Source organism: Dendronephthya gigantea, unplaced genomic scaffold (genome assembly GCF_004324835.1).
Source record: "Dendronephthya gigantea isolate DGI-Jeju-01 unplaced genomic scaffold, DenGig_1.0 000479F, whole genome shotgun sequence".
Lineage (NCBI taxonomy): Eukaryota > Metazoa > Cnidaria > Anthozoa > Malacalcyonacea > Nephtheidae > Dendronephthya > Dendronephthya gigantea.
In genome coordinates, this window is record NW_021163489.1 from 1 (window position 1) to 13938 (window position 13938).

Below are 13938 nucleotides of genomic sequence, written 5' to 3' on the forward strand. Positions count from 1 at the left end.
CGAATAAACCGGCAGTTGAGAAGACCAAAAGAACAAAGCTGAGTAACAGCTGTATCAGGAGTGTTGGCAATTTTGAATGTAAAGGAATATTGATGAGATTGTTTCTCTTAATTAATATCATTTCTGCCATATATGTTTACAGGCTGATGATTTGCATGATGATAGTGATTGTATAGTGTCGCGGAGGTGTTTGCCAAGTAGGTATTATAGAAAATATTCCTATAGGTCATATGGAACAACCAACCTTTCTGTAGATTCAACTGCCCAAGCATCGAACTAAGCTCCTCAGGATTTTAGCGGGTCGAAACGTGTTCATCAAACGTGACTGCTTTCGATGTTGAGACATTTATCCGACTGATTATTATCAAAAGATTGAGGACCAGGATTAGACGAAACATCCACACACATTGATAGATCCTTCTTAAAAGGCTTCGCAATAGGACTAGACTAACAAATCAATGTTTCGTTTCTTTAGCAATCGCAAATGAGACTTTGTATTTAGATTCAAAACCAACTCGTTGTATGTTGACCCGACATCGAAAAGCAATATCTCTACAAATACTCAAGGTTATGCCATCCGCAGCCATTCCGTCCAAATCCATGAAATTAGCATTCTTAAATGCCATATTAATTGGTCGAGATGTACAAAACTCGTTAGATAAAATAAGTATCTTAAAAAAATATATAGAGCTACCGACCAACCGCCATATTGATCGTGAATTAAGCAGTATGGAAACACAATATTCATTTCCATACACGAAAAGGTGGTGATTCAATGATAACATCTCGTTACCAGCTTTAGATATTTTCTTTAAAAACTTGTTTAACGATTCGGATAGAAGCAAACGGGAACGAGAAGAAGAAGTTGTGAAATCATTGTAAGTGTGTTTATTTCTATTTAAACCCGACAACTTTACTTGTTCAGGGAAAGGCATGTTAGAGTTGTTTGCTAGTAAAAACTATGTACACACCTTGGTTGTGGTGGACAAAATATTGAATCATTGGTTATTTTTATTGTAGATCACTAGCTGCCTGTGAAGGAACACACAAAATTTTATTAGAATGCTTCAAAAACAGCTGGATTGAAGGTTTTCAAACTTAAATGATCTCCCCAGTGGCAAATTGATTGTTCGAATCTTACCATAACCTGTTTCATTATAAATTCGTGAAATAGATAAAGTAAATTAAATGAACATGGCCGTTCAGCACAATAACTTGTACTCAATTGGCGAAGACAATGGTCCCAAAGTGGTAAATCGATGGTTCGAATCCTACCATAGCCGTTTTTCATTATAAATTTCGTGAAAAGAAATGCAGTAAACTAAGTATAACCATGGCCATTCCCCACAAGATCTTGTAGGCCAGTAGCTAAGACAACTGTCTCCCAAGTGGTAAATCGATGGTTCAAAACCTGCTATGCCCTTTTTCATTATGAACTTCGTGAAAGGATAAAGTAAACTAAATAACCAAGACCATCCAGCACAAGACCTGGTGCTCTAGTGGCGAAGACGATGGTCTCCCAAGTGTTAAATCGATGGTTCGAATCCTACCATAACCGTTTTTCATTATGAACTTCGTGAAAAGGATAAATAAATTAAATAACCATAACCGTTCAGCACAAGATCTTGCAGTCTAGTGGCGAGGACCCAAGTGTTAAATCGATGGTTCGAATCCTACCGTAACAGTTTTTCATTATGAACTTTGTGAAAAGATAAATAAATTAAGATAACCATAACCGTTCAGCGCAAGATCTTGTAGTCTAATGGCGAAGACAATCGTCTTCTAAGTAGTAAATCGATGGTGCGAATCCTGCCATGACCTTTTTTTTTATGAACTTCGTGAAAAGAATAAAGTAAATTAAATAACCATCGCCGCTCAGCACAAGACCTTGCAGTCTAATAGCTAAGACAACTGTCTCTTAAGTGGTAAATCGATGTTTCGAATCTTGCCAAAACTATTTTTTATTATAAACTTCGTGAAAGGATAAAGTAAACTAAATAACCATGGTCATCCAGCACAAGACCATGTGCTCTAGTGGCGAAGACGATGGTCTCTCAAGTGTTAAAATCGATGGTTCGAATCCTACCATAACCGTTTTCATTATGAACTTCGTGAAAAGAATAAAGTAAATTAAGTAATATAACTGTTCAGCACAAGAACTTGCAGTCTAGTGGCGAGGACGATGGTCTCCCAAGTAGTAAATTGATTGTTCGAATCCTACCATAACCGTTTTTCATAATGAACTTCGTGAAAAGGATAAAGTAAACAAAATAACCAAGACCATCCAGCACAAGACCTTGTGCTCTAATGGCGAAGACGATGGTCTCCCAAGTGTTAAATCGATGGTTCGAATCCTACCGTAACCGTTTTTCTTGATGAACTTCGTGAAAAGGATAAATAAATTAAATAACCATAACCGTTCAGCACAAGATCTTGCAGTCTAGTGGCGAAGAAAGCGATTCAAGCATTGTCAGATAAGTTTGAACACATGACTGCTGTTATATCACAAGTTCGGGATCTTATGGGTAAAAACGATGATAGCATTATACGAGAAACATTCGCTTCTAGCTGCTGAATATACAAAGTTCCATGTAGAACATTCAAATGAAGTGTTTGTTGGTGATGTAAATGAAGTAGATAGCGATAGTAAGCCCACAAATAGAAACAATTAGCGAGCACTGAGTCATCGAAATCGCTAGGAATTGTGATTACGAGCAACAATGAGAATACCAACTTGTTGAGTGAAAATCCCGCTAGTTCGAACCAAGACCAGGCCTTAAGTCCCGAAAATAACAAAGATATTGTAATTATTGACAGTCCAGTTGAGACCAATAAACAAGCTGAAAATGACAAGTTAACGTATGCTAAAGCTGCCGGATCAAAGCCGGTCTTAAATCCCACAAATGGAAATGCTCTAAAACCACAACAACATTTTACCACTAAGCATAACAATAGTAGGATTAGTGCTGATGGTTTTGTAGGAGTAGAGCGTAGGCGAAACCAAACAAAGAGAATATTCCTATCTGGAATTGCAAGCAGCGTGAATGAAAAACATATCCAATCCTACCTTACGCAGCGAAATATAAATCCAACATTTATTTCGGTCTTTCCCAGTAAACGTGAGGAACGGTATCGGCCAAGGTACACATCCCCCCCGCTGATTTCCCTCTTCTACAGCAAAAAGATTTCTGGCCCAAATTTGTGAGTTGCCAATTATGGAAATCTAAAGAAGCTTTGCGAAAACCAATAAAGCAAAAGCTGTAAACCAAAAGCAAATCACCCCAAGGTGAAAACTCCTCAACTTCTGAATAATGGCTCAGATTTCAATTCGAATTTCTCCTAGCAATCGCGTAAATAAACGAAACAGACGCTGTCCTTATTCGAATCCTTCGAATTTGATTCATATTAAGAGATTGCCTGAACATTCCCTTTTGGTTAATACACGAAAGCAAGAATTTGTCCCGTCATTATTGTTGTCCAACACAATGTCGCTCGCTCCTAAACTTGATGAAATTGTGGAAACCATATTGACGTTAGACATTGACATTGCTATGTTTACAGAGACATGGTTAAAGGAATCAATACCAAATGAAGCAATTAATATTCCTAATTATCAATTGTTGCGACGAGACCGAGTTCATAAATTACATGAAGGTGTCGGTCTATACGTGAAGTCATCAATATTTTGTCGACAATTATTAGATATGCAAAGCAAAAATGTGGAAGTGTTGTGGGCTCTGCTACGTCCTTCTCGCTTACCTAGAGGGTTTCATCACTTATAGTAGGTGCAACCTCGCAAGCCAGGCTCTTTTACCTACGCTCACGCCCACGCTACGGGCAAAGACCCTGGTCAAGGCTGGTCATGTGACATCGCAAAACCTCCCAAAATATGGGAGGTTTTTAATTAGCGCTTAGTTCATATCCATGGGAGGAGTGGCAAAGTCGATATACCATTTCTGCTATTTTTAGCACTTGTCACAATCCAGATGACTTTGTACTAACGCAACTAAAAATAGCGGTTCACGCAATAAACTAAATAAATACAGCTAGTGTGGCGCAGCAAAAAACTCAAAAGAACAATAAACCGAATTTAGATTCAAATGCTATGTGTAGAGTGTATCATCGTCGATAGAATCGGTTTTGGTATTCGTCACAAGTTCAGTGATATTCAATACAGGCACTCGAAGGCCTGTCCTATCTTCTAAATTTGGCGTTGATGAGCGAATTCAGAGGTCAAATAACAATAACGACACAGGTTATTTCGCTTTGCGATACAACAGCGGTCAATATTCATTATTCAGTCCTTAGAAACACGCTGTTTAACTGATGTGACTTATGTGTCCCACCCATCCCCACACGGGAGCAGCATAACAAAGAATCACGTGACCAGCCTTGACCAGGGTCTTTGCCGCAGCGTGGCCGTGGAGCGTAGAAAAGAGCCTGCTTGCGAGGTTGATAGTAGGTTGAGTTTATTGCCCAGAGTTTGGAGAATCTTTTTTCACCACTAGGCTACGAGATCATGTGCTGAACGAGCATGAGTATTTAATTTGCTATATCTTTTCACGAAGTTCATAATGAAAAACGGTTATGATAAGATTCGGACCATCGATTTACCATTTAGCAGACCACTGTCTTCACCACTAGACTACGAGATCATGTGTTTAACGCTGTGATTATTTTATTTACTTTAACGTTTTCACGAAGGACATAATGAAAAAACGGTTATGGTAAGATTCGAACATCGATTTACCATTTGAGAGACCATTGTCGTCACCACTAGACACGAGATCATGTGCTGAACAGCTATTTAATATTTGATTTACTTTAACCTTTTCACGAAGTTCATGATGATAAAACAGTTATGGTAAGATTCGAACCATCGATTTACCACTTTGGAGACCATTGTCTTCACCACTAGACTACAGATCATGTGCTAAGCTATGATATTTAATTTACTTTATTTTTCACGAAGTTCATAATGAAAAAAGGTTATGGTAAGATTCGAACCATCGATTTACCATTTGGAGACATTGTCTTCACCACTAGACTACGAGATCATGTGCTGAACGGCTATGATTTTGATTTACTTTAACTTTTCAAAGGACATAATAAAAAGGTTATGGTAAGATTCGAACCATCGACTTACCACTTGGAGACCATTGCCTTCACCACTAGACTACAAGATCATGTGCTAAGGCTATGATTATTTGATTTACTTTAACTTTTCACGAAGTTCATAATGAAAAAACGGTTATGGTAAGATTCGAACCATCGATTTACCATTTGGGAGACCATTGTCTTCACCACTAGACTACGAGATCATGTGCTGAACAGCTATAATATTTGATTTACTTTAACTTTTCACGAAGTTCATGATGAAAAACGGTTATGGTAAGATTCGAACCATCGATTTACCATTTGGAGACCATTGTCTTCACCACTAGACTACGAGATCATGTGCTGAGCGGTATGATATTTGATTTACTTTAAGTTTTGACAAAGGTTCATAATGAAAAAGGGTTATGGTAAGATTCGAACCATACTTACCACTTGGAGACCATTCTTCACCACTAGACTACAAGATCAGTGCTGAAGCTATGATTATTTAATTTACTTTTCTTTTTACAAAGTTCATAATGAAAAACGGTTATGGTAAGATTCGAACCATCGATTTACCACTTGGGAGACCATTGCTTCACCACTAGACTAGAATCATGTGCTGAGGCTATAATATTTGATTTACTTTAATTTTTGACAAAGACATAATGAAAAAAGGTTATGGTAAGATTCGAACCATCGATTTACCATTTGGGAGACCATTGTCTTCACCACTAGACTACGAATCATGTGCTGAAGGCTATGATTATTTTGATTTACTTTACTTTTTCACAAAGTTCATAATGAAAAACGGTTATGGTAAGATTCGAACCATCGATTTACCACTTGGAGACCATTGCCTTCACCACTAGACTACGAGATCATGTGCTGAAGTTATATATTTGATTTACTTTAACTTTTTCACGAAGTTCATGATAAAAAACGGTTATGGTAAGATTCGAACCATCGATTTACCATTTGGAGACCATTGTCACCACTAGACTACGAGATCATGTGCTGGCTATGATATTTGATTTACTTTAACTTTTGAAGACATAAAAAAGGTTATGGTAAGATTCGAACCATCGATTTACCACTTGGGAGACCATTGTCTTCACCACTAGACACGAGATCATGTGCTGAACGGCTATGATATTTGATTTACTTTAACGTTTTTGACAAAGGACATAATGAAAAAGGGTTATGGTAAGATTCGAACCATCGACTTACCACTTGGAGACCATTGCCTTCACCACTAGACTACAAGATCATGTGCTGAAGGCTATGATTATTTAATTTACTTTATCTTTTTCACGAAGTTCATAATGAAAAAACGGTTATGGTAAGATTCGAACCATCGATTTACCATTTGAGACCATTGTCTTCACCACTAGACTACGAGATCATGTGCTGAACAGCTATTTAATATTTGATTTACTTTAACCTTTTCACGAAGTTCATGATGAAAAAAGTTATGGTAAGATTCGAACCATCGATTTACCACTTGGAGACCATTGTCTTCACCACTAGACTATGAGATCATGTGCTGAACGGCTATGATATTTGATTTACTTTAACGCTTTTGACAAAGGACATAATGAAAAAGGGTTATGGTAAGATTCGAACCATCGACTTACCACTTGGGAGACCATTGCCTTCACCACTAGACTACAAGATCATGTGCTGAAGGGCTAGATATTTGATTTACTTTAACTTTTCAAAGTTCATAATGAAAAACGGTATGGTAAGATTCGAACCATCGATTTACCACTTGGGAGACCATTGTCTTCACCACTAGACTACGAGATCTGTGCTGAAGGCTATGATATTTGATTTACTTTAACTTTTCACGAAGTTCATAATGAAAAACGGTTATGGTAAGATTCGAACCATCGATTTACCACTTGGGAGACCATTGCCTTCACCACTAGACTAGAATCATGTGCTGAAGGGCTATGATATTTGATTTACTTTAACTTTTGACAAAGACATAATGAAAAAGGGTTATGGTAAGATTCGAACCATCGATTTACCACTTGGGAGACCATTGCCTTCACCACTAGACAAGATCATGTGCTGAAGGCTATGATATTTGATTTACTTTAACTTTTTGACAAAGTTCATAATGAAAAACGGTTATGGTAAGATTCGAACCATCGACTTACCACTTGGAGACCATTCTTCACCACTAGACTACAAGATCATGTGCTGAAGGGCTATGATTATTTAATTTACTTTATCTTTTCACGGTTCATAATGAAAAAACGGTATGGTAAGATTCGAACCATCGATTTACCATTTGGGAGACCATTGTCTTCACCACTAGACTACGAGAACATGTGCTGAACTGCTAATATTTGATTTACTTTAACCTTTTCACGAAGTTCATGATGATAAAACGGTATGGTAAGATTCGAACCATCGATTTACCACTTGGGAGACCATTTCTTCACCACTAGACTATGAGATCATGTGCTGAGCGGCTATGAATATTTGATTTACTTTAACTTTTGACAAAGGACATAATGAAAAAGGGTTATGGTAAGATTCGAACCATCGACTTACCACTTGGGAGACCATTGCCTTCACCACTAGACTACAAGATCATGTGCTGAAGGGCTATGATTATTTAATTTACTTTATCTTTTTCACAAAGTTCAATGAAAAAACGGTTATGGTAAGATTCGAACCATCGATTTACCACTTTGGAGACCATTGTTTCACCACTAGACTATGAGATCATGTGCTGCGGCTATGAATATTTGATTTACTTTAACGTTTTTGACAAAGACATAATGAAAAAGGGTTATGGTAAGATTCGAACCATCGACTTACCACTTGGAGACCATTGCCTTCACCACTATACTACAAGATCATGTGCTGAAGGGCTATGATTATTTAATTTACTTTATCTTTTTCACAAAGTTCATAATGAAAAACGGTTATGGTAAGATTCGAACCATCGATTACCATTTGAGACCATTTCGTAACCACTAGACTACGAGAACATGTGCTGAACAGTTATTTAATATTTGATTTACTTTAACCTTTTCACGAAGTTCATGATTATAAAACGGTCATTATAAGATTCAAACCATCGATTTACCACTTGGGAGACCATTGCCTTCACCACTAGACTATGAGATCATGTGTTGAGTGGCTATGAATATTTGATTTACTTTAACGTTTTTGATTAAGGACATAATGAAAAAGGGTTATGGTAAGATTCGAACCATGATTACCACTTGGGAGATTATTGCCTTCACCACTAGACACGAGATCATGTGCTGAACGGCTAGATATTTGATTTACTTTAACGTTTTTGACAAAGGACATAATGAAAAAGGGTTATGGTAAGATTCGAACCATCGACTTACCACTTGCGAGACCATTGCCTTCACCACTAGACTACAAGATCTGGTGCTGAAGTGCTATGATTATTTAATTTACTTTATCTTTTTCACGAAGTTCATAATGAAAAAACGGTTATGGTAAGATTCGAACCATCGATTTACCATTTGGGAGACCATTGTCTTCACCACTAGACTACGAGAACATGTGCTGAACAGCTATTTAATATTTGATTTACTTTAACCTTTTCACGAAGTTCATGATATAAAACGGTTATGGTAAGATTCGAACCATCGATTTACCACTTGGGAGACCATTGTCTTCACCACTAGACTATGAGATCATGTGCTGAGCGCTATGAATATTTGATTTACTTTAACGTTTTTGACAAAGATAATGAAAAAGGGTTATGGTAAGATTCGAACCATCGACTTACCATTTGGGAGACCATTGCCTTCACCACTATACTACAAGATCATGTGCTGAAGGGCTATGATTATTTAATTTACTTTATCTTTTTCACAAAGTTCATAATGAAAAAACGGTTATGGTAAGATTCGAACCATCGATTTACCATTTGGAGACCATTGTCTTCACCACTAGACTAGAACATGTGCTGAACACTATTTATATTTGATTTACTTTAACCTTTTCACGAAGTTCATGATAAAAACGGTCATATAAGATTCGAACCATCGATTTACCACTTGGGAGACCATTGCCTTCACCACTAGACAGACATCATGTGCTGAACGGCTTAATATTTGATTTACTTTAACGTTTTTGACAAAGGATCATAATGAAAAAGGGTTATGGTAAGATTCGAACCATCGACTTACCACTTGGAGACCATTGCCTTCACCACTAGACTACAAGATCATGTGCTGAAGGCTATGATTTTTAATTTACTTTATCTTTTTCAAAGTTCATAATGAAAAAACGGTTATGGTAAGATTCGAACCATCGATTTACCATTTGGAGACCATTGTCTTCACCACTAGACTACGAGATCATGTGCTGAACGGCTATGATTATTTGATTTACTTTAACTTTTCAAAGACATAATGAAAAAGTTATGGTAAGATTCGAACCATCGATTTACCACTTGGAGACCATTGCCTTCACCACTAGACAAGATCATGTGCTGAGGGCTATGATATTTAATTTATAAGTTCATAATGAAAAAGGGTTATGGTAAGATTCGAACCATCGACTTACCACTTGGAGACCATTGCCTTCACCACTAGACTACAAGATCATGTGCTGAAGGCTATGATATTTAATTTACTTTATCTTTTTCACGAAGTTCATATGAAAAAACGGTATGGTAAGATTCGAACCATCGATTTACCATTGGGAGACCATTGTCTTCACCACTAGACTTGAGACATGTGCTGAACAGCTATAATATTTGATTTACTTTAACCTTTTCAAAGATCATGATGAAAAACGGTATGGTAAGATTCGAACCATCGATTTACCACTTGGGAGACCATTGTCTTCACCACTAGACTACAAGATCATGTGCTGAGGCTATGATATTTGATTTACTTTAACTTTTTCACAAAGGACATAATGAAAAAGGGTTATGGTAAGATTCGAACCATCGACTTACCACTTGGGAGACCATTGCCTTCACCACTAGACTAAGATCATGTGCTGAAGGCTATGATTATTTAATTTACTTTATCTTTTTGACAAAGTTCATAATGAAAAACGGTTATGGTAAGATTCGAACCATCGATTTACCATTTGGAGACCATTGCCTTCACCACTCTACAAGATCATGTGCTGAAGCTATGATTATTTAATTTACTTTACCTTTTCACGAAGTTCATAATGAAAAAACGGTTATGGTAAGATTCGAACCATCGATTTACCATTTGGAGACCATTGTCTTCACCACTAGACTACGAGATCATGTGCTGAACGGTTATTTAATATTTGATTTACTTTAACCTTTTCACAAAGTTCATGATATAAAAAGTTATGGTAAGATTCGAACCATCGATTTACCACTTGGAGACCATTGCCTTCACCACTAGACTAAGATCATGTGCTGGGCTATGATATTTGATTTACTTTATCTTTTTCAAACATAATGAAAAAGGGTTATGGTAAGATTCGAACCATCGATTTACCACTTGGAGACCATTGCCTTCACCACTAGACTACAAGATCATGTGCTGAAAGCTATGATTATTTAATTTACTTTACTTTTTCACGAAGTTCATAATGAAAAAAGGTTATGGTAAGATTCGAACCATCGATTTACCATTTGGAGACCATTGTCTTCACCACTGACTTGAGAACATGTGCTGACGGCTATAATATTTGATTTACTTTAACCTTTTCACGAAGTTCATGATAATAAAAAGTTATGGTAAGATTCGAACCATCGATTTACCACTTGGAGACCATTGTCTTCACCACTGACTAGATCATGTGCTGAGGGCTATGATATTTGATTTACTTTAACGCTTTTCAAAGACATAATGAAAAAGGGTATGGTAAGATTCGAACCATCGATTTACCATTTGGGAGACCATTGTCTTCACCACTAGACTCGAGACATGTGCTGAACAGCTATGATATTTGATACTTTACCTTTTCACGAAGTTCAATGAAAAACGGTATGTAAGATTCGAACCATCGATTTACCATTTGGGAGACCATTGTCTTCACCACTAGACTTCGAGATCATGTGCTGACAGCTATGAATATTTGATTTATTTAACTTTTGACAAAGGCATAATGAAAAGGGTTATGGTAAGATTCGAACCATCGACTTACCACTTGGGAGACCATTGCCTTCACCACTAGACTACATCATGTGCTGAAGGCTATGATATTTAATTACTTTACTTTTTCACAAAGTTCATAATGAAAAACGGTTATGGTAAGATTCGAACCATCGACTTACCACTTAGGAGACCATTGCCTTCACTAGGCTACAAGATCATTTGCTGAAGGGCTATGATTATCTAATTTGCTTTATCTTTTTCACGTTGTTCATAATGAAAAAACGGTTGTGGTAAGATTCGAATCATCGATTTACCATTTGGAAGACCACTGCCTTCACCACTAGACTACAAGATCATGTGCTTAACGGCTAGGATTATTTCATTTTCTTTATCTTTTTCACGAAGTTCATAATGAAAAAACGGTTATAGTAAGATTCGAACCAGATTCGACGTTCCTGGACTCGAATCCTAAGTTTTAAAAATGGGAGAGCATTGCGTTCACCACTAGACCAGCAGAACCTCAGGAGTGTCACTACACTGTTTTATTTTTACCTAATTTTTTATTTTAAACAACCTTTTTTCGAAGGATTTTACGTAAGTTTAAATACGTTTGCTTGGATGATGATGCTTTCTATTTTGTCTAAAACGCACAAACGTGAATCTTATTCGTAACTTTAACCTAATTGATTCATTTATGCTGACGCTACCGGGTGTCCCAAAAAAAGTACCTATTTTTAATTCAACATAACTTAAAAACGAACTAAAGAATTGCAATAAAATAGTCCATGTGTAGTTGAGTAATGTCTAACTTAAAGTTTGATATATTTGATATGAAGTTTGAGCAAGTAGTTTCCGAGATATTCGCGTTTAAAGACACAGTAACGTTTTGAAATGTGTCAAAAATCAGCAAATAATGGCTTGTTAAATGCAACAATCCGATATCTACAGGGGCAATTTCCTGGTCGACTCATGAGTAAACGTGGCGATTGGCCATGGCCTCCACGCTCCCCTATCCTGACGGTGTGTGATTTCTTCCTCTGGGGCTATTTAAACAGCAGATTTGGGAAGTTCCTCATGACCAACAACCTCAAAACTTGGGAGATCTTCGCGAGGCGATTGTTAGGTCATGTCGCTATTTGGACCCACATGATTAAAAGGTCTTTTGATAGCATGCTGAAACGGGCAAGAAAGTGCGTTGCTGCTGGTGGACATGAATTTGCAGATGAATTAGAGCAAGTAAAAAACGATTTTTAGAAAAACAACTAAAAAATATGTTACAAGATACCATGTTAGGAACCGGTATTGTTGAAACAAGTTTAATAGGCCATTTTTTCCTGATTTTTGACAAGTTTCAAAACGTTGCTACGACTTTAAACGCAAATATCTCAGACACTACTCGTTCAAACTTCATATGTAATATATCAAACTTTAAGTTAGACATTACTCCACTTAATATAGATTGTTTGATTGCAATTCTTTAGTTTCCTTACAAGTTATGTTGAATTAAAAAAAGGTACTTTTTTGGGACACCCAGCATAATATCACAGGTATGGAGACCATTGAGAAAAGGTGCAGCGTTATTTCACCATAAGCTAGTTATATGCGGCCCAGGTGAAGCAAATGGTTACGGTGCGATTGTTTTGTATTTTTAATGAAGTCAAGTCTGATTTCACAGATCACAAATTAAAATTTGAGGAAAATGGTAATTCAGATTATTAGAATGTTTCAACATTTTCCACTTATTTCATAGCTGAAATTGTACTCCAAATCTCCATTATAACGCAAAAATATTAAATAACTCTACTTCTCTTAAGCTGCGTTTACACGGTACCATCCGCTCGTCACAACATCTTCGTTTCCATGCAGCGTACACCTAAGATCCTATAAGACACAGTCACTGTCGGTCACAGCACGGCTACGATCCCCAGTCTGATTTATTTATGTCAATTTCTTTCTTATATTACATCCCGTCAATTACGTATCACAATCGCTTAATCATCATGTTCCTCTAGCAAATTGTAGTTACAAGATTATGTATTGCGATATGCATTATTTACGCAATCATTTTGATCGCGCGCCACACTTTCTTCTCACATTAGTTTTGGTCCCGAAAACGGTAAAAGTTGATACAGAAACTACGATCAAAATCTCCCGATTCCTGACCAAGACAAACAAACCAGGACAAGCAAACTTTCCCTGCTCAGTAGGCATAAAGTAAGGTTTTAGATTGTCGTGATGGACCATGAACTCTCGACCTGTTTCTGATCTAATCTTATAATTTACGCCTAGTCTTCCTAAAATAGTGTGAGGTCCAAGCTGTTTGGGACAGAATTTCCACTCCTTTGGCCGCCTAAGCCATACATGCTCAAGCCATACAAAATCTAGTTTCCTGCTGACCAAGCAAGTCCGACGAAGCGAGGAGTCCTCGGAAGGATCGCGAAAGTTTATGATCCTCTCGGGTTGATTTCGCCCATTATTCTGCAAGGAAAGTTCCTCTACCACGAGTGTTGTGACGCTAAGGTCCCCTGGGATGCCAAACTGCCTCGTGAGTTAGAAGCTAGATGGACGGCGTGAGAGAAAAGCCTACAGAGAACGTGACCGCACCAATTAAGGAGTCTAGCTAAGTTCCAGTAGCCAATTGAAGATACAGGTCATTAGACCCTTACAAAAATAAACTATAGTTTTTAAAGGCGAAACTATAGTTTTAATAACTGTAGTATTTTGGAATAAAACTTCAGTGTCTGAA